General features: G+C 41.4%; 1 protein-coding gene across 2 annotated transcripts in view; it reads left to right on the top strand.

Annotated features, from left to right (window-relative positions):
• Positions 1–7,531: 7,531 nt before the first annotated feature.
• The window catches only part of CKAP5 (cytoskeleton associated protein 5), a 109,495-nt gene continuing 94,116 nt past the window's right edge, over positions 7,532–22,910 (top strand). The window contains exon 1 of one of the 2 annotated variants that reach the window (XM_082844028.1): positions 7,532–7,591. The gene's annotated coding sequence lies outside the window, so the exon portion shown is untranslated. Of the gene's footprint in view, positions 7,592–12,873; positions 14,230–22,910 lie in introns of those variants that run through there. The other variant, XM_082844029.1, reaches the window with a different exon arrangement.

The following is a 22,910-nucleotide window of genomic DNA, read 5'->3' as shown; positions in this document are numbered from 1 at the left end:
GGGTTCTTGGTATTGAGAAATCAGCTGCCAAACATGTGAGTGAAAAGGGAAGATCAGAGCAAACCTTTTCTGGTCAGTTCTAAGACCGCTAGAGACAGGTGCCAGGCACTCAGCCCTGCTCGCAGTAGCCAGCCCCAGGTCTAGACCCTCATAGGACAGCCAGGCCAGGCCAAGCAGGCTTTTCCAGTACACAGAGTGGGAAAGGAAAGGTCCTCCTCCTGGGAGGAAAGGGGGACATTTCACACGTGATGGGGCAGTAAAACAAGGAGCCCTTTGGGTCCTCAGACTCACGGTTGGGCATGGGGAGAAAGTAGCAAAGTGGCATTTTCTTGAACGGAAAGGGGGAAGGATCTTATTGCACTTGGGCTGTTCAGAATGTAGAAAGGACATATTTGAAGAAATATCTATTTGAGCACTGATTTACTATGTAAAAAGCAAAATCTCTCTGTCCTAAACTAATGGAAGTGACTCTCCCACGCTCATGTGTAATGGTTTTAACGTTACTCACTGGAGAGATTGGACTTTCTGGAGTTATTTAACCACTATGTTCAGTATTTTAGGACTTTATGATAATTTAATATAAATTTAGCTTTTCTTAATCACCTTGGCTGGCTTGGAGTCATGACTAATAACTGCACCTGCTCTGTCTGGCAGAAACATGCTGTGGAAGACCTGCTTGCAAACATCACCTCTAAGTCCCTTGGGGATGTGAGGACACTGAAGAGCAATAAAGGGTGGGAGGTTCCTGGCTGGAGGTTCAGCTCATCTTGAAAAGACAGGTTAAGACCAGAGTTCATTGGCTTCTGAAATCCTTATTTCCTCTAGAGGAGGGTGGCTGATAGGTTTCATCTTGAGTGCCAACTCTGGTTGGTCATGGCTGCCTGAGGTTCTGTCCAGACCCAATGGGAAAAGTGTCATGATGGTTAGTGGCGTCTCCTTTGGGCACCAAAAGGAAGTGTCATGGCATGTATACCATGTATCTTCTATTTCTGTTCTAGGTCTATGAGGACTTCAGTGTCACAGAACTTGACTTTGCCTTTCAGTGATGGTCACTGGCAAGACTGTGATGTCTTGAAATAAAAGTACTGGGATGGGGACAAGAAGGGCTAATTCCAGTCCTAGATCTGCCTCTAGCTCTGTTTGATCTTAGTCATGTTTCACAGTTACTCTGAGAATGGGTCAATCAACACTAAGATTCCTTTTATTTTTAAAAAGCTGTCTACTCATAGCTCATCCACTACATCTCAAGCCTAGAACAAGGCATTGGGGATCTCTTTTCAGGTATCTGGACAAATAACAGACCTCTCAGTGAAGATTGGGAATCATGCAAGTCTTAATGCCAGTTATAGAATTTGATGTCAAGGGTCAATAGTTGATTTTCTAAGCCATAAACCATTTATAGAACATTGCTCCCATTTATTCATTCATTCATTCATCTGCTAGGGGCTGGACACTACCCAAGCATGACCAAGAAAGATTATCACAGAGCTTAGAGTCTACCAACAACCCCACCCCCCCCCCAAAAAGAAAAAGAAAGCAAGAAGGACGGAATCCTTTTGAATGTAAGTGACAAGAGATCTGAGTATAAACTGCAGTGTATAATTCTTCCAACTTTGGTGAGGGATAGATGTGCTAGAACAAAAATAAGTGGAATAGCTCAAGGACAACCATCCACCATTTTTTTTTGGGAAAAAAAACCCCCAAAAAACACAACAGAGAGAAAAAGAGGACATTTGAAGCAATGAAATCTAGCCTAATGCACAAGCCTGTATACCTGTAGGAAGTACCCCTTTCCAGAGCCTCAGAATAAGTGCCCTTTTCCATAGCCTCAAGCTATGAACAGTGACCACTAGAGCTGGGAACTCAGGAAGAACTTTTCAAATGGGAAGAAAAAATGAATGCATTGAACACACACCATTTGCTTGCAAAACTGCAAGTGTTTCTGGAAGAACAAAATATGTTGAGTGCGTTTTGCTAAACTGTGACCATCCTGCTGCTTCAGAAGGGGATGGGAGAGGACCTGATGGCCCAGGTCTTGACGAGAATTTGACCACTGGCAAATGAGAATTTTGTAACAGCGTCAAGGACTAGCACCCTGTTTTCAGGTTATGCTGGCTCTTAGTTTCCTAATCAGTAAAATGGAAAGGCTGAACCAGATGATTGCTAAGGTCATTTCTGGCCTGAGACTTCTATTTATGTTCCTTCCAGGAAATCTTGGGGCTGAAACAAGAGTTGAGAATTCCCTGTCTGGTTTTCTGGATATAAAACCTAAAAATGATAAGTAGGGAGATTTTGAGTCAAATTCTAACAAACGGGGCATATTTTTGCAAACTAATTATGTTCAAAATATAGTCACTGCCTTTCTTTCTATATTATTTGAACTGTGCAACCTAAAATGAAAAGATCTCTGTAGCCTGTAAAGAGGTCTCCATGGCATGAACTGAAGCTTTCACCAAACCTAGGCCTGAAGAAAACAAAGTCAGTGCTGCATAGGAAGCTGGAAAAGCATCTACAAGAGCTAAGGGTGCATGATGTTCTAAGTGTAATGCACTGACACTCAAGGGCATCTTTAGTCATTTCTACTAATGGAAATGATAAATGTGGTTGAGCCTTTTTTGTGGCTAAGAAACAGTCTATGTCTTTTCTTCGTATTTGAAGATGACTCAACTGATCCGGTTAATAGGATGTGTGTTTGGGGAATGTTTCAGGCAGCCTTTGTTTTGAAACATTCCCTCACTTGCCCATTATTTTCTCTCCAGATCATTCTTCCATTAACCAGCTGACAGAGGCTAAGCAGAGCTCAGCACAGGGAACAGAGTTTTATTGCCAGTCAAGGCTCCACCTCACAACTTTGGATTCCTTCACGAGGTGCCTTTAAAACAGATCCAGACAGCCTAATTAAGGGTCTGAGTTTAAATTCAAGGCTGAGGTTAGCCCCAGGCTATACAATTTGCTTATTTCATTTTACAAGACACAAAGAGCCAAGAACTCCCACCCTTCTCAGTGGTTTTTCCTCCAGCCCCTAAAAGCCTGTTGACAGCTTGCTAAGGAGGTCCCTATCTTTCCCTCCTGCCTACTTCCTTTTTGGTGGAGCTGATCCTTCTGTGGTCAAAGTTCTTGGGCAGCCTACATTTTGGGGCCTATGGGAAAAATGGGCTATGAGAAAAGAGAAAAAAAAGCTGTCCATTCCTTCAATCAACTGGCACCTTTAAATGCAACCAAGTGCAAGATGGGATAGGCTTTGCAGTCTTGGAGGCCAGTCAAGGCACTGAACCCATAGACACTTGACGTTTGTGTTAATGCCACCACTGCTGTCTCCAGGGAATAATGCAGGGGGTACCTGGACTGAAAGTTGAAGTTAATCATTGAAGCTGCTCCTTTTAGGCTGGAAGTATGGATCCATGTCCCATGCTAGGGATGTTTCCACCAAAATGTAGCTTGTGATTATGATGGAATGAGCACTGTCCCAACACTAGTAGACTTCTCAGAAAGGCTCAGCACAGTTACTCAGCAGCCACAACGTTTGGCATTTGTTTCCTACTTGCAGTTGCAATAATATAGTGTTCACTTAGATATCTAATGCCCACAAGGGTTTCACTGTCCTATTATTAACCTCCATATGTGGAACTGAGAGACCCCAGGAATAAAGAAGGTACACATAACTCTAATACATACATAGATAAATGCCATTTGATGATAATCCTAGACTGGCCAAACATTTATTGAGCATCTACTATGGGCAAGGTACTGTATTAGGTTTCTACAAGGCTCTACAGAATCTGCCATTCCCTTCTCTCCATTATCAGACCTCAGCTCCTACTACCTTCCTGCTGCCAACTACTCTGCTCCAGCTATACTGGCCACCCTGTTTCTCAAACCTGCCAGATATGCTCCCAACTTAGGGTCTTTGCATAGCTGTTCCCTATGGCTGGCACTTTCTTCCTCTAGATATACTCACAGTGAACTGCTTTGCCTTACTCAAGTTTTTGCTCAAATGTGATCTCAGTGAAACTCTGACCACCCTTTATAAAATTACAGTCCTTCCAACTCCACTTCCCAATCCCTTTTACCTTGTTTTATTCTTTTCTATTTTCCCATTGCACATATTGTCTAATAATATACCATATGATTTTTTGTTTGTTTCCTCACTATAATGTGAGCACCACGAGGAGAAGGATTTTTTGAGAGGAGGGGGTCTATTTTGTTCACTGATAATCCCAAATGCCTAGAACAGTCCCTGCACATACTAGATGCTCAATAAATATTTGTTGAATGAATGAATACATTAATGGAATCAGACATCTAATGCCCACCTTCTAGTGGGGCTGCACTTAAACCATATAAGACAAAAAGGGATTTTGCCATCTTGTTCTAAAACTCTCCAGGGTCTAGACTCTGCACGTTACTTAATGATCAGATTCCAGGTTACCATCACTCTCTACTTAAATGTAATCTTCAGTTTATTTCTGGTAATATTTATTTTTTATTTTTATTTTTTTTTGCGGTACACGGGCCTCTCACCGCCACGGCCCCTCCCGCCGCCAAGCACAGGCTCCGGACACGCAGGCCCAGCGGCCCCACGGCACGTGGTACCCTCCCGGACCGGGGCACGAACCCGTGTCCCCCGCATCGGAAGGCGGACTCCCAACCACTGCGCCACCAGGGAAGCCCTCTGGTAATATTTAAATAAAGTAAACATGCCAATGATCAATGACTGAAGAAGACTATTTCTATATATTTCTAGCCTGTTTCTCAGAAGTTATTGTGGACTTCCCTGGTGGTGCAGTAGTTAAGAATCCATCTGCCAATACAGGGGACACAGGTTCAAGCCCTGGTCTGGGAAGATCCCACATGCCGCGGAGCAACTAAGTCTGTGCACCACGACTACTGAGCCTGCGCTCTAGAGCCTGCGAGCCACAACTACCGAGCCCGCACTCGGTACTCGGATACTGAAGCCCGCACGCCTGGAGCCTGTGCTCTGCAACAAGAGAAGCCACCGCAATGAGAAGCCCGCGCACTGCAACGAAGAGTAGCCCCCACTCACCACAACTAGAGAAAGCCCACGCGCAGCAACGAAGACCCAACGCAGCCAAAAATAAATAAACTAATTAATTAATTTTAAAAAAAGGTTATCGTGAGCTTTTTGCTTCAATTGGCTCCTCTCTCCTACCTCCACCTGTAGATCTGTCCTCATCTCTTATCTTTTCACTCTCTCCACTCTGTGGTCTCATCCACAATTTCATCTTTTCACTTTATGAAGGTGATTCCCAAATTTATATCACTTGAGTCCTAACCTCTTTTCACAGCTCTCACTCTGTATTTCCTGGGCCTACTTACATGATTCCATTTGCATGTCTCATTGGTATGTAAAAGTAAACAGGTCTGAAACCAAATACCTTGTCTTCCCTTTGAGACTGGCTTCTCCTGACTTTCTACTTCCATTTGGTCAATCAATGCCTCCCAGTCCCTAGGCTCAAATCCTGGCACACTCTGACTCGTCTCCCTAAATGGGCCCCACCCTCACCTTTATACCTAAGCTAGTCTGTTGCCAAATCCTTCCCTCTTTCTTGAATCTGTTCTCATCATTTCCACCGCTCATATCAGACTCCTAACTTTGCTCTCAACTCTAACCCATTTTAGAATTAGACAATCAAGCTAGTTTTCCTAAAGTGCAATCCTGATTTTGTCACTCCCTTGCTCAGAAACCTTCAATAGCTCCCCACTGCCTACTTTAATAAAGTACAAATTCCTTACCCTAGTATTCAAGACCCTCCAAAAACGGTTCCTAACTTTCTCTGTTAATCTGTGTCCCACTACTTCCTAACATGAACCCTGTTCTAAAATCAACCCACATGTTCAACTCCCAACATACTATGTACTTTCTTGTCTCTGTGCCTTTGCCTGTACTTTTCCAAATACTAGACATTCTCCCTGCTCCTTCTATTAAAAAAAATTTGTTTTAATATGTCAGTGGTAAAAAATTCATTTCCCTCCCTGGCAAGTCCCATCCCTATTAAGTTTTTTGAAATTCCAGTAACGTTCTAACCATTTTCAGGCATGCACACAAATATACATACATTTATAACCATATATAATAAAATCATTCCATATATGTATGCTTTTCTGCAATTTGCCTTCTTTTCAGTGAAAGTTGGTGCCTTTTTCTAACCAGCATGTATAGATAAACCACATTCTTTTTAACAGTTGCACAGTGTTCTATTGAATGGATTATACCATAATTTATATAATAAGTTCCCTATAGATGAACATATAAATTTCAGGGTTTGTTGTTGTTGTTGTTTGTTTGTTTTCTAAATCAGTGCTGCAGTGAATGTCTTTGTACATTTTTCTTTCCATACATGCATAGGTCTGTATGACAAATTCCCATCAGTAGCATTACTTGGCCAGAGATTATGTACATTTTACATTTTAATAACTGCTAAATTGGCCTCCTAAAAGTTTGTATCAATTATACTTTTACCAAGAAGTGAGTTTGGGTGTGTATTTCTCTAACTCTTGGCTAACCAAAAGTTGTTAAACTGTTTCATCTTTGCCAGTTTGATGGATTAAAAAAAAATTGTTTTATTACTTTCACCCATCCCCTCTCCATTTCTTAGTCTCTTGGCTACATATGATTTAAATCCCAGATTAAAAATCCATCCCCCTAAAAAAAAAAAAAATCCCCTTCCCAGATCCTCCCCCATCTAATTTCTCCCTTCAGTTAAACATCTACAGCTTTTCTTTTATATTGTTCTCATATTGCTTTGAATTTTAGTGACTAGTCTATATGTTTTATTCTTCTAACCACTGTAGTTTGCAGATTCCTTGGAAATTAGGACCAATGTTTCATAGAAACATTGGATGTAGAGCTAAACAAGAATTTTCGGACCAAATTAACCAAGCCCCTCATTTTTATAAACAACAAGATTTATCAAGCCTTTGAAGAATGCATTACTGTTCAAAGCCCATTCCTAGAAATTCAATTAGTTATATTAAATCCTCACACTAAGTTTATAAGGGAAACATCATTATCCCGTCTTACAAATGAGGAAACTAAGCTCCAGATTATTTACTAAGAAGAGTGCTTTACTCAGAGCAGGTCTAAGACCAGAATCCAGCGTCCCGGCTCCATTCACCCTCCTTCCACTATAATCCAGCAGCCTCTCTGGTTTTCCTCACGCACTTAGCTGCGCAATCAATATTTGGTGAATGAAATGACTCATAAAAAATTGCCAAGTGTTGACAGTAGTTTAAATATCTGTAATTAAATAAAGCAAACCTGCTGACAGCCGGAGATGCCCAACTCTCCACAGACCTTTCGCGCTTCTTTTCGGGGTTTTCTGCATCTTTCGCTCCGGTGACCCTCTCCCCACTGGACCAAGCAGCGCCGGGTTCCAAGGGAAACACGGCTGCGCGTGGCCCCTTTAAGGCTGAGGGCGGCGCGTGCCCATAGTTCTTTCAAATGGACCAATAAGAAGGGCGATGGGCGGTCCGCCGAGGACCAATAAACAACGAGGACACTGCGGGGTGTGCGGCGGCCCAAGCGGTTTCAAACGGCTTAGAGCAGACCCTCGGTTCTGACCCAGCGGAGGTGAGTGGCCCACCCGCCTAGGCCCTTGAGTTCACGAGTCGCACGCGCGTAGCGGCCCTGAACCCCGGGCGGGGAGCCTCCGCGGACGCGCGCCTCCCTCGCCCCACGAACCCGGCGGGTCTGAGGCGGCGAAGCGGGGCGGAGGCCGTGGGACTCGCGGCTGGGAGGGCGAGGGGCGTGGGCGCTTGTGTGAGGCGGAGGCCGGGGCTGGGATCTGGGTGACCAGAGCGTGCCGCGACGGGGTTCGGGCGGTAGCGTCCTGGAGACGCGTGCGGCGCAGGGCCGTGCCTGGCGGCTCAGGGTGTTTGGGTACTGGGGCGGGGGCCTGCGAGCCGGCCCGGCTACGGCGCCCCTCGCGTAATTGTCAAATGAATGAATGAGTAAGAGCCTTCGAGGGCTGTGGTGGTCGTGAAGGGCCTGGTCGCCTCAGAGCGTGACAAGGACAGTGGTACCGGGGCCTGCCCGCGCACCTGGCTCCCCACCGGCTTGCTGCGATTTAAACGATTCGGATCATACCGCTCCGCCCTTCCGCCTGGTTTTCTCTCTCAGAAGGTGTCAGTAGAGTTAAGGTATCTTTCCAGCTCTGAAGATTTGGGGGACCAATACAATAGCCAGCAGTGTAGGTGAAGCAGGCCTTGCTACTTTAGGGTGAGGGCTTGGTAAACTAGATTCTTGCTTTTTAGCTCTTACCACTCCGGCGGTTGAGATAGCTACCCTGCAATGGTGGTGATTTGTCGGGCTGGATTTAAATGCATGCGTTTTGTTTCTGGGAGAGAAAACGGTGAAAGTCGTGTTGCCAGAGTGGCTGCTGTGTGTTAGAAAATATATTCGTGTTGATGAATCTTAACAATGAGTTTTTCATTCAGCATCAATAGAGGATGAAGAGGTTTTTGCAGAACTTGCCCCAAATTTATGCATGGCTCCAGTTTAATTCTTAGGGGAATCAAGGCTTCAAATCGTGGCCCAGAAATGCTCCCTGTCTTATTTTATGCATAATTAGAGTAATTGAAAACTCATTTTGAGAGAGGTGAACTCCTCCTATCTCCATTTTTATCACCCTGAAAAGTCCTTCTTTGACCTAAAGAGCTGATAAATTAAGCTAACAATCTTTTGAAACTTTTAAGAAATCATAAAAGATTTGGATTTAAGTGACTGGATAAAATGTAATGTTGTTTTTATAAAATGATATAGAGAAAGGTGAAATCAATATATTTTGCCAGCATAAATTAAACCTAGTTGGTAAACTCATGAGAAAAAAATTTTACACAAGTTTTTAAAGTTTGTTCACTCAGGCAATGGCAAGCAAAGATACTCCTTAACAATATACTATATAACGTGTTACTTTAAAAATTTTAACAGACAGCTTAATTTTAGCAGCAGAGTTTTAACTGCAATAAATTTGAGTACCTTAGTATTTTGAACACTGTCCTAGGTTTTGGGGAGGCAATTAAAAATAATAAACATTTAACAGTGTCTTAGGTTATTGTTAAAAATCTTGATGAGGAACGAAAACTTTTCTTCATATTGGAGCAAAGCCATACTCTTTTATGCTCCTTTGACTTAATAGAGTCTCATTCATTCATTCAACAAATATTGAGATTGATGCCTACCGTGTGTTAAACATTGTTCTAGATTCTGGGAATACACTAGTGAACCAGAAAAAGACAAAGCTCCTGACCTAAGGGAGTTTGACAGTTTTATCTCTCAAACAATTTGCTGTAGCAAATTGTAGTTTCTATATAATCCCTCTGGCTAGCTCTAGTCCTTGAACAAAATAAATGCTCAAATACTTTTACCAGCATTAGTTAACATTTATTGAATATTCACTAGGTGCCACGTTTTATCTTTTTTAATTCTCACAACTTTTTACAGATGAGGAAACTGAGTCTTAGAAAGGTTACGCAGCTTGCTCAAAATCATACAACTGATAGAACCTCAGTTTGAACCCAAGTTAGTGTGTCTTCAGGGCCTTTGCTCGTAACCTCTGGTTGTTCTATGTGAAGTAATGAGATCTGTTAGGGAGAATTCAGGATCATTTTCTGGGTAGAATCTCCCCTCACCCCCTCCTTTTTTAAACTTCTGTCACAGACATAATGAAATATGAACCATAGGCATGGTGGGTTTTAGAGGGAAGGTGGAGCAGTTCAAAATACAGTATTTACCATATGGGAGATGGACAGCTGTGACAGTGGGAGGGGGACTAAGTGGGGGCATAAAATTGAGATCTGGATCTCATTATGATTGATGGATTCCTGGTGATCAATGTTGGAGAGGTTTGAGATTTTTTTTAATTTTAATTAATTTTAAATGCATATTACCTGTAGAGTTCAGAATATGTTACTTAGCTTTTTTCTGTCAGGGCAGTTGCCTTGACTGCTTGTTTATCTCAAACACATTAAACTTATTCTTTTTTAAAATTAATTAATTTTATTTATTTTTGGCTGTGTTAGGTCTTCGTTGCTGCGCGTGGGCTTTCTCTATTTGTGGTGAACGGGGGGCTACTCTTCGTTGCGGTGTGCGGGCTTCTCATGGCGGTGGCTTCTCTCGTTGTGGAGTACCGGCTCTAGGCATGCAGGCTTCAGTAGTTGTGGCACGTGGGCTCAGTAGTTGTGGCTTGCAGGCTCCGTAGTTGTGGTGCACAGGCTTAGTTGCTCCATAGCATGTGGGATCTTCCCGGAGTAGGGCTCGAAGCTGTGTACTGTGCATTGGCAGGCAGACTCCCAACCACTGCGCCACCAGGGAAGTCCTAAACTTAATTTCGTTTTGGCCTTTGTGTTTGTTCTCTCTGCCTGGGACTTCCTACCTGCTCTACCCCTACCTCAAGCCTGTCTTTGTATATAGGCTTCACTCAGTTTGCAACTCAAAGGTCATCTCCTTAAAGAGGCGTTTTCTAAGCTCCAATTAGAGTAGCCCTCTTGGTCATGTTTACCTCACTTTCTTTTTTTTCTTTTTTTTTTAAACTTCATAGCGTTTATTGCTATATGATAGGCCGTTTATTGTTTGCTTGTATATTGTCTGATTTCCTCACAGAAATGAAAGCAGAGCAGGGGAGCATAGGTTTTTGGGTTTTTTTTTTTTCATCTGTGAGGTTACCTCAATGACTCAAGCAGTGCTTGGGTCAAATAAGGTGGTCAGAAAATATTTGCTGAACAAAGTTGGCCAAAACTGGCATAGTTTTCTCCATGTAATGAAGTGATAAAGACAATATATAACTAACCAGTTGGCTGTGTTACAGTGTCTTTGGATGTGAGCAATATCTTAGCAGATTAATTTGGAAAGTCTTCAACTAAGAATCATGGAAAAACGATAGCTTTTTGTTTGTGTTGACTGGCAGAGAAGGCAGATCTGGCTTCCTCCTCCCACTTTTTTTCCCCCTGTTTTTAAAAACTTTCAAATCTGTAGAAGTTTTTAGGGGTACTGGTCAGGTATAGTGGAATGTTCCTGTATTGGAATTTATCTGATGGTTTTCTCATGATTAGACTGGGGTTATGAGTTTTCGGGTGGAAGATCACAGAGAGAATGCCATATTCATCACATCAACATGATTTGTGACTGTTGATATTGATTTGATCATATGGCTGAAGTAGTGTTTGTCAGGTTTCTTTACTCTTTTCATACTGTGCTCTTTGGAAGGAAGTAATTATGTACAGCTCACTTACGGAGAGAGGAGTTGTGCTCCCTGTACTTGGGGTGGAATATCTACATAATTTATTTGAATTTCTTCTGCATGGGACATTTGTCTCTCTCTCCCCGTTTATTAATTTAATTAGTCAAACATTTATATCAGTATGAACTGAAGGATATATTATACTTTGAGTTATAGTCCAGTACTACTTTATTTTGTTGCTGAAATTGTTACACCTTTATCCATTGAGAGTTCTTTCTGTTGACTCCTGTGCCCCTTTAACATTCCCACATCTGTGTGCGTGTGTGTGTGTGTGTGTGTGCGCGTGCTGTTTTTATTTAGTTATATTTGAGCACTTCCCTACTTTCTGGCACTATAAGGTGCTCTAGGCTCATCTTGTATATTTTGTGTCACAGTTCTAGAATTAGCCATTTCTCCAAGAAGCCCTGGCACCTTTTACTGGAGAATGGTAATAAAAACCAAGATCTGGGCAGTAAGTGTTCTCATTGCTACTGGGGTGTCATTTTTTGGGGGCCCTCTCAGCTAACAGAACAAAGAAATATAGATGTATGTGCTAACTGGTGTATATAGACATATCTATAGATATTTCTATATGTCACCATCTGTATCTATGTTAAGTTAAATATGAGTTCTTACTGATATCTCCAAGTCTAATCCATTACCATACAGATCATTCTAGCCTCCTCCCCCTTGTTGATCTGAATTTCCACTTCAACAGTGAGAAACTTGGCTTCCATCATCCATTTACTTAATTGTTCAGTTCCACTATGCATGTATAGCAATATCTGAATTGTTAATTCACACTCCCATAGGAAACTTTATTAACTAGAAGTACAGTGCTTATATGCAGTTCCTTTTGCCTTTAGTTTTCAGACTCCATTCATTTCTGAAGTTAACCTAGGTCAGTTCTTTTTCCCCACCCACTTCAGTGAGGTGGTTTCACACATTTGTAAGATAGTTAGATTCTCTTGTCACAAGTCTGCATTCTTTTATGGGATCCCCAGTCTACTAAATGACTTTTTTAAATTAGCATGCATTAAAGTTTACTCTTTATGTTGTAAACTTCTGTAGGTTTTGACATTCATAATGTTATTTATCCACCATTACAGTATCGTAAAGAATAGTTTCACTGCCCTAAAAATCTCCTGTAATTCACCTATTCATTCTTTTCTCCCGTGCCCACCCCCTTGCAACCACTGATCTTTTTACTGTCTCCATAGTTTTTTCCTCTTCCAGAATGTAATATAATTGGATCATACACTATGTACCCTTTTCAGACTGACTTCTTTCACTTAGGAGTATCTATGTAAGGTTCTTCCATGTCTTTTCTTGGCTTGATAGCTATTTCTTTTTTATTGCTGAATAAGATTTCATTGTATGGATGTACCACAGTTTGTTTATCCATTCACCTAATTGAAGGATATGTAGGTCATTTCTAGTTTTTGACAATTACGAACAAAGCTGCTATAAACATTTTTGTGTGTGTGGACATAAATTTTTAGTTCTACTGGGTAAATACCTACAAGTGTGATTGCTGGATCATATGGTGAGACAATGTTCAGCTTTGTAAGGAACTGCCAAACTCTCTTCAAAAGTGGCTGTACCATTTTGTATTTCCACCAGCAGTGAATGAGGGTTCTTTTTGCTTCACATCTTGTCAGCATTTAGTTTCATCAGTTTTTTTTGGATTTTAGCCATTCTAGTAGGTGTGAGGTATCCCACTTTTCGTTTTTTTTAAGAGAGATTTCCTGAATCTTTTTCAGAAATCTGACTTTTTTTCAGCTAGGTTATTTAGAAAGCTTCTGAGACTTAGGGTTTTTTTTTTTTAAGAATTTATTTATTATTTATTTTTGGCTGTGTTGGGTCTTCATTGCTACACGCGGGCTTTCTCTAGTGGCGGCGAGCGGGGGCTCCTCTTCGTTGCAGTGCGCAGGCTTCTCATCGCCGTGGATTCTCTTGTCGCGTAGCACAGGCTCTAGGCACGCGGGCTTTAGTAGTTGTGGCATGCGGGCTCAGTAGTTGTGGCTCATGGGCTCTAGAGTGCTGGCTCAGTAGTTGTGGTGCACGGGCTTAGTTGCTCTGTGGCATGTGAGATCTTCCCAGACCAGGGCTCGAACCCGTGTCCCCTGCATTGGCAGGCAGATTCTTAACCACTGTGCCACCAGGGAAGCCCTCCCACTTTTTTTAAATTTTGTTTTTCAAGACATGACTTTTTTGAAGATAAATAATAGGGGTTTGTTTTTTTTTGAGAGGAAACTTAAAAAATAACCTTTTTATTTTGTAATAATTTTCAATTTACAGAAAAGTTGCAAAGATATAGAATTCTATATACCTCTCACCCAGTGTCCTCTGTTGTTAACATCTTACATGATACATTTGTCAAAATGAAGAAACCAACATTGATGCATTAGTTTTAACTGAACTCTAGATTTTGTTGGGATAGCTGTAGTTTTCTATTTATATCACCTTTCTGTTTCAGGATCCAGTCCAGGGTAACCTGTTGCCTTTACTTGTCATCCCTCTGAGTCTCGTCTGGTCTTTGACAGTTTCTCAGTCTTTCCTTGTCTTCATGGTCTTGACAATTTTGAGTACTAGTCAGTTATTTTCTGGAATGTTCTTCCTTAGGGTGTGTCTGATTTTTTTTCATTATTAGACAAGGGTTATGTGTTTTTGGAAAGAATGTTACAGAATACTATCATTTCCTATCAGGAAATATGCGATATCCACATGACATCACTGATGATGTTAACCTTGAACACTTGGTTATGGTAGTGTTTGCCAGGTTAAGTAGTAGTACTTTTCCCTTTCTATACTTATTCTTTTTTTTTTTTAAGTTTTGTTGTTGTTGTTTACTTATTTATTTTTGGTCACACCATGCAGCATGCAGGATCTTAGTTCCCCAACCAGGAATCAAACCTGTGCCCCCTTCAGTGGAAGCACAGAGTCTTAACCGCTGGACCACCAGGGAAGTCCCTATGCCTGTTCTTTGGAGGTGAGTGACTGAGTCTAGCCCATCCTCAAAGTGGGTGGGGGGCTTAAATTCTACTTCCTGAAAGGAAGAGTATCTACATAGATTATTTGGAAATTTGTAATGAAGATTTGTCTGTTCTCTCCCATTTATTTTTCTGTTTAACCACTTATCTATATCAGTATGAATATCTGTTTTAAAAACTGATTCTTTGTTATTTATTTTTGCTCAAATTGTTGCAGCTTTCAGGTTGGCTCCTCCTGTGTTCCTTTGACATGCTCCTATCCATTTTTTCTTTTTGAGCATTTCCTTTCTGTACAACAAGATGCTCCGGACCCATCTTATATTTTCCCTGTCCCAGCCCTAGAATCAGCTGTGGTTCCTTTTATGGGACAGTGGTATTTAGAAGCCGAGATCTGGATATTAGGTGTGCTTATTGCTAGGGTGTCATTGTTCGTAGGCCCTCTCAGGAAACAGAGGTAGATATGTATGTATACTAAGTCATTTATATGCATATACATACAGTTGTTTTATATATTTCCATCTGTATTTACATTAAGCTAAACATGAATTCATACAGGTCTCACCAACTTTCAGAGGAAACTTATGTCCCAAACACATGTCCTCTTTGTGGTATGCTTTTTACTGAGGTCTAACTTCTCTCCCAATAACTCTTTTTGTTTAATTTTTAATAAATTTATTTATTTTTGGCTGCGTTGGATCTTTATTGCTGCGTGTGGGCTTTCTCTAGTTGCAGCAAGCAGGGGCTACTCTTCGTTGCGGTGTGTGGGCTTCTCACTGCGGTGGCTTCTCTTGTTGTGGAGCACGGGCTCTAGGCATACGGGCTTCAGTAGTTGTGGCTCGCGGGCTCTAGAGCGCAGACTTAGTAGTTGTGGCACACGGGCTCAGTTGCTCCGCAGCATGTGGGGTCTTCCTGGATCAGGGCTTGAACCCGTGTCCCCTTCACTGGCAGGCGATTCTTAACCACTGCGCCACCAGTGAAGTCCCCCATAACTCTTTTTAAGTACCACAGAAAACATTGTTTTCCCTTACTTGGTAACAGCAATTGTTTATTCCTAGAATATGATCTTTGTTCAGAGATGCATTCAAAGTAAATTCTGACTCAGTTGGAATGGCCAGACATTTTTGGCATAGATACGATGTCAGATATGCCTTGGTGACCTCCTGTCTCTTCAGACATAATTTTTATTATTTTATGAAGAGATTAGAAACTTAATTCTTTGCTATCTTGATTATATTTCTTAGAGGTTATTTTTAAATTTTTTAAAAATAAATTCATTTATTTTTGGCTGCACTGGGTCTTCGTTGCTGCACGCAGGTTTTCTCTAGTTGCGGCAAGCGGGGGCTCCTCCTTGCGGTACGCGGGCTTCTCATTGTGATGGCTTCTCTTGTTGCAGAGCACGGGCTCTAGGTGCATGGGCTTCAGTAGTTGTGACACACGGGCTCAGCAGTTGTGGCTCGCGGGCTCTAGAGCTCAGGCTCAATAGTTGTGGCACACAGGCTTAATTGTGTGTATGGCATGTGGGGGTCTTCCCGGACCAGGGATTGAACCCGTGTCCCCTGCATTGGCTCACGGGCCCAGCCGCTCCGCGGCATGTGGGATCTTCCCGGACCAGGGCACGAACCCACCTCCCCTGCATCAGCAGGCGGACTCTCAACCACTGCGCCACCAGGGAAGCCCCTGGCAGGCAATTCTTAACCACTGTGCCACCAGGGAAGTCCCTTAGAGGTTATTAATTAAAGCGACTTAAATTCTTTCTATAAAGATGAGAAAAAAGTTGAGTAGTCTCAAGTATTTCTTGAAATAAAATTCATTCATTTAATGCAGTTGTCTTTTTTCTTTTTTCAAGCATAAGGCTTAAAAGTAGTGTTTTATTTATCTGCAAGTTAAATACCAGGAAATAAACCAAAAAAGTATTTTCTGCATTCTAAATTTTATTGACTTCCTTCAAGTAGATCCTACTCCCTCTTTATGCACAGTTTCACTCTGCTTGGTTTTCTTTCTTTTTCTTTCTTTCTTTCTTTCCCTCTCTCTCTCTGTCTCTTTCTCTCTTTCTTTCTCTTTCCTTCCTTCCTTCTTTCCTTCCTTCCTTCCTTCCTTCCTTCCTTCCTTCCTTCCTTCCTCCTTCCTTCCTTCCTTCCTTCCTTTCATTTTTGGCTGCATTGGGTCTTCGTTGCTGTGCGCAGGCTTTCTCTGGTTGCGGCATGTGGAATTCTCATTGCGGTGGCTTCTCTTGTTGTGGAGCACAGGCTCTAGGCTCGCGGGCTTCAGTAGTTGCAGCACGCAGGCTCATTAGTTGTGGCGCATGGGCTTAGTTGCTCCGCAGCACGTGGGATCTTCCCGGACCAGGGCTCGAACCCATGTCCCCTGCATTGGCAGGCGGATTCTTAACCACTGTGCAACCAGGGAAGTCCCCCTGCTTGGATCTTTAAATCAAGAGCTAAAATTAGGCAGCACTGCTCTAAGCTAAAGTGTTAGTTTGATCACAAAGTTTGAGGAAGGAAAGCTACAGAACGTAAAACATTAAAATTCAAAAAAGCCATATTGGAACCATTTGGTTTTGATGCAAGAGTCCCTCATACCTCTTTGGCAGTACATCTTGAGGGTTTTGCTACATTGATTGCTCAAATGGATTATCCTGAAAAGTTTAAATAATTATCAGTCTACTTTGTTTAAGAAGACTGGGAGGCTTATGTATTTTCTTAGATTTATTTTACATGGAAAAAAGTTACATAAAATAATTGATGTTGGGACTTCCCTGGTGGCGCAGTGGTTTAGAGCCTGCCTGTCGATGCAGGGAACGCAGTTTCGTGCCCCGGTCTGGGAAGATCCCGTATGGCGTGGAGCAACTGGGCCCGTGAGCCATGGCCGCTGAGCCTGCGCATCCGGAGCCTGTGCTCCGCAACGGGAGAGGCCACAACAGTGAGAGGCCTGCATATCGCAAAAAAAATAATAATAATAATAATTGGTGTTTCAGGGGTAAACCTCTGATACCTGGCAAACTTGGCTGTCTAGAACATCTCTTTCTCTTAATTTGTTTTGCTGTTTTACTTCTTTTATGTATTTTTTTGCAGTGTCTTTTTTTAAATCATTTCATGTCCTTATTCACTTAAAATATGAAGTCTCTCATTTTTAGATTTTAGGAATTTTTTTCAGTACTCTAATTACACACTTTTCTTCTGGTCCTTTTTCTTATGTGATACATTCCTTTTAAAAAAGAAAGTCTCATGAAAAACGCCTAGTCTAGAACTAGCATGAGTTCTTCATTTGGGAGTAAAGACCAGATCCCATATCAGAAATCTCTGGGCAGTAAGGGAAAACAGTTTTTTTATGCTTTAGAGGACTGCCCACTTATTTTGAGCTATGTTTAATATGGGGGATTCCTCCAAACAAAATATGGACAGTCCCCTTGAGTATTATAAAATGACATTTACTTGTTTAACTAGTAGTAAATTTGCTTTCTATAGGATAAAAAGGAATAGATTGCTTATACACCCAATGAAATGGTTTGTTTTAGATCAGAGGAGACTTGCCTTACTTGGTCCCAAGAGCTCTAAGCTAACTTAGGCCTTTCTTGAACCAGAGGACTGAAATGTGGGTTTGGTTAAGTCTGAAGTCTTTCTAAAATCTCTAGATAACTCTGGGATGATGCTTATAAAAATAACACAAGGATAGCCACTGTTTCTTGAGTGCTTGATGTTTCCGTGCCATCTGTTAGTACTACTTCCTTGCATAAAGTCACTGGCTTTGTATGATCTGGCCCTTTTCAGTCTGCCCTTTCTCTCAACTCCTGTTTTGGCCACATGAGTTGCAGTTCTGTTCTTTATCTTGCCTAGCTCTTTCAGGCTTTTCACACACATGCCTGAAACAATCTCTTATTAAATCTAGTCATTATGCCTATGCCTGGCTAATCCATATTAATTTCCTTTAGTTCTCAGCCTAAATATCACTTTCTCAAGGAGACCTTCCCTGACCCTCCAGTCCAGGTTAAGTACCTCTGTTACACCCTCATAGTATTGCCCCTGGGCTACTGTATTTCACTTCCCATACTCAGTAAGTAGATAAGTGCCTAATACAGAATAGTGTCAGATCATGAGAATGCTACTCTGTATTAGGTACTTAGCTACATACTAAGTGTACCTGTGGGACAGGGGGATAATATGGGTATTTGCGGGGATTCTTAACAGGTATAAAGCAGAAATCTCATTTTCACTTCAACAGTTCACCATTACAGTTAGTTGAATCACCTTAGGCAAGTTAGTTAACCTCTATGCCTCAGTTTTCTTGTCTGTAAAATGGGGCTAATATCAATCTCAGAGTTATGAGAATTAAATGAGTTAGTATATGTGAAGTGCTTAGAATAGTGCCTGGCACATAATGAATGCTCCAGAAGTGTGTATTAAATAAGGAACCACATGAAGATGGTACTGTTACGACGGATAATGAAACTGAGGCTCAGCTAGTGTGTGACAAAGCAAGCTTTAGAACTCAGATCTAACTCCAGCGCCCAACACGACAATTTAGATTGAATTTAATTTTGACTAGAGTGCTCTGTAATAAGATTTATTACATGCAACTGTTCTGCCATGACTTTACCAAATGATTCTAAGATTAAAATTTCCCTCTTTTAATGGATTTTATAATCAAAAAATAGGTACTAAAAAAAGTGACAAAAATCTTATAAATTTTTTGAAATCTATTACTTAATAATTTTTCACTTTGAAAGTGGGTTTACTTTAGAATTCCATTAAATATATCATGTTTCCCTTTCACATTTGAAATACGCATTCAACATACAATATTTTATTTATAAACTCAGAGAACACATTTATTGTATATTTAAGACTTCTATGATTTGATGAAATTGTGCTATTTTAGGAATTATGTGTTAGAGGACGAAGCACTCTGCTGGATGCTGGGGTAATAAATAAGATTCAGGGGGCTTCCCTGGTGGTTCAGTGGTGAAGAAGCCTCCTGCCAATGCAGGGGACACGGGTTCGAGCCCTGGTCTGGGAAGATCTCACATGCCATGGAGCAACTAAGCCCATGTGCCACAACTACTGAGCTTGCGCTCTAGAGCCCACGAGCCACAGCTGCTGAGCCCACATGCCACAACTACTGAAGCCTGTGTGCCTAGAGCCCATGCTCCACAATGAAGAGTAGGCCCCTGCTCGCCACAACTAGGGAAAGTCCATGTGTAGTGACGAAGACAAAATGCAGCCAAAAATAAAACACTAAATTTATTTAAAAAAAAAAAAGATTCACATCTTTCTTTCAAAGGAGATATGGTGTCCAAAAAATGTTAAGGGGAAGAATTGAGGCTTATGGGATGAGTATAGACATCCATCCTCAAGGTGCCAGGCTGGAATTATAAAGTTTTAGAGCTTTTAAAAGCATTATGATAGAAAATATTGAAACTTGTTGTTTAAAAAAGAAAAAAGAGGGCTTCCCTGGTGGCGCAGTGGTTGAGAGTCCGCCTGCCGATGCAGGGGACACAGGTTCGTGGCTAGGCCCGTGAGCCATGGCCGCTGAGCCTGCATGTCCGGAGTCTGTGCCCTGCAACGGGAGAGGCCACAACAGTGAGAGGCCCGCGTACCGCAAAAAAAAAAAAAAGAAAAAAGACAAGGCTAGGTATTAAAGTGAGAAGTAAAAATTCTTTAGCTAGTCCCTTTAGCTACTCTTTTAAAGTGGTCATAGTTAAGTTTTCTATGGATCCATCCAGAAAAGTTTTATGTGCTTTCAAACATGTACAATGTTGTATTAGTTTTCTATGACTGCTGAAACAAATGACCACAAATTTGGTGGCTTAAAACAACAGTAATTTATTCTCTCACATTTCTGGAGTCCAGAGCCCAAAATTTAGGGTGAGTAGGAGTTTAGGATTAAAATATACACACTACTGTATATATAAAAGAGATAACCAACAAGGACCTACTGCACAGGGAACTACACTCAGTATCTTGTAATAACCTATAATGGAAAAGAATCTTAAAATACACACATATGTGTGTGTGTGTGTGTGTGTGTGTGTGTGTGTGTGTGTATGTATGTATATCTGAATCACTTTGCTGCACGCCTGAAACTACCACAACATTGTAAATCAACAATATTTCAATAAGAATTTTTTTAAAAATTTAGGGTGAGTCTTACTGGAGGCTAATATTGAGGCAAAGCCATACTTCTCCAGAGGCCCTGGGGAAGCACTGCTTCCTTGCCTCTTCAGCTTCTGGCGTCTCTTGGTATCCCTTGGCTTGTGTTGCATCACTCCAGCCTCTTCTGATCTTGCTCTTCTCCATCTTCACATCGCCTTCTTGTCTGTGTGTGTCAGATTTCCCTCTGTTACCCTCTCATAAGGGTACATGTGATTGCATTCAGGCTCACCCAGATAATCCAGGATGATCTCCCCATCTCAATATCCTTAATTTAATCACATCTGCAAAGACCCTTTTTCCACATAAAACATTTAAAGTTTTCAGGGATTACAGCCCAATATCTTTGGGGGTCATTATCAGCCTACCACCAGTGTGTATGACCCTCTTTTTTATTTTTACTAAACACAAAAAAAGGAATTAGGCTTCATAGGCTATCTCCAAATTTCTTTTTAAAACTTAATAATAGATTTCTTCCGCATCAGTATTTAAATATCTTCTTTAGTCTTCTTTGTCTTTTTTTTTCTTTAAATACCTGTAGAGCATTTTATTGAATAGACAAGTATCTCACTTTTTTTTTAATTGCAGCTTAAAAAAAAAGCATGTAACAAAATAATTACCATCGTAATCATTTTAAATTAACTACGTTCACATTGTGGTGAAACACATCTCAAAACCTTTTTCATCTTGCAAATCTGATACACTGTACCCATTAAACAACTTTCCTTTTCCTCCTTCCCCCAGCCCCTAATAACCACCACTCTACTTTCTGTTGCTAATTTAATAGTTTGGATACCTCATGTAAGTGCAATCATATAATATTTGTCTTTTTGTGACTTGCTTATTTCACTTAGCATGATATCCTCAAAGTTTATCCATATTGTAGCGTGTAACCGGATTTCCTTCCTTTTTAAGACTACTATTCCATTGTATGTATTTACCACATTTTGCTTATCCATTCATTCATTTTTCTGTGGACATTTGGGTTGCTTCTACTACTTTGAACATGGATGTACAAATCTGAGCCCCAGCTTTCAATTCTTTTGGATATATATATACACACACTCATACATACACTTAGAAGTGGAATTGCTGGATCATATGGTAATATGGTATTCTAATTTTACTTTTTTTGAGGTTACTCCATACTGTTTTTGAGGTTACTCCATACTGTTTTCCATAGCAGTTGCACCATTTTACAGTCCCACCAACAGTGTACAAGTGTTGCAGTTTCTCTACATTCTTGCCAACGTTTGTTATTTTCTGTTTTTTTTTTAAATTGGTTTGTTTATTTGATAGTAACCATTCTAATGGGTGTGAGGGATATCTCATTGTGGTTTTGACTTGTGTTTCTCTGATGATTAGTGATGTTGAGCATCTTTTCCTATGATCGTTGGCCATTTGTATATCATCTTTGTAGAAACGTCTATTCAAGTCTTTTGCCCATTTTTAATTGGGTTATTTGGAGTTCTGTTGTTTTGGGAGTTCTTTTTTTTAACATCTTTATTGGAGTATAATTGTTTTACATGTTGTGTTAGTTTCTGCTGTATAACAAAGTGAATCAACTATATGCATACGTATATCCCCATATCCCCTCCCTCTTGTGTCTCCCTCCCACCCTCCTTATCCCACCCCTCTAGGTGGTCGCAAAGCACCGAGCTGATCTCCCTGTGCCATGCAGCTGCCTCCCTCTAGCTATCTATTTTACATTTGGTAGTGTGTATATGTCAGTGCTACGCTCTCACTTTGTCCCAGCTTACCCTTCCCCCTCCCCATGTCCTCAAGTCCGTTCTCTACGTTTGTGTCTTTATTCCTGTCCTGCCCCTAGGTTCATCAGACCATTTTTCTTTTACGATTCTATATATATGTGTTAGCATACGGTATTTGTTTTTCTCTTTCTGACTTAACTTCACTCTGTATGATGGACTCTAGGTCCATCCACCTCACTACAAATAACAATTTCGTTTCTTTTTATGGCTGAGTAATATTCCATTGTATATATGTGCCACGTCTCCCCCCCCCAATTTATTTATTTATTTTTGGCTGTGCTGGGTCTTCATTTCTGTGTGTGGGCTTTCTCCAGTTGCGGTGAGCGGGGGCCGCTCTTCATCGCAGTGCGCGGGCCAATCTTCATCATGGTGCGCGGGCCTTTCACTGTCAGCCTCTCCCATTGTGGAGCACAGGCTCCAGACGCGGAGGCTCAGTAGTTGTGGCTCACGGGCTTAGTTGCTCCACGGCATGTGGGATCTTCCCAGACCAGGGCTCGAACCCGTGTCCCCTGCATTGGCAGGCAGATTCTTAACCACTGCGCCACCAGGGAAGCCCTGCCACATCTTCTTTATCCATTCATCTGTCGATGGACACTTAGGTTGCTTCCATGTTCTGGCTATTGTAAATAATGCTGCAGTGAACATTGTGGTACATGACTCTTTTTGAATTATGGGTTTCTCAGGGTATTTGCCCAGTAGTGGGTTTGCTGGGTCATATGGTAGTTCTATTTTTAGTTTTTTAAGGAACCTCCATACTGTTCTCTG

Source organism: Leucopleurus acutus (assembly GCF_964270905.1).
Source record: "Leucopleurus acutus genome assembly, chromosome: 8".
In the NCBI taxonomy this organism is placed as follows: Eukaryota; Metazoa; Chordata; class Mammalia; order Artiodactyla; family Delphinidae; genus Leucopleurus; species Leucopleurus acutus.
Note: the sequence above shows the minus strand (reverse complement) of the source record. Positions and strands in the feature narration are given on the sequence as shown.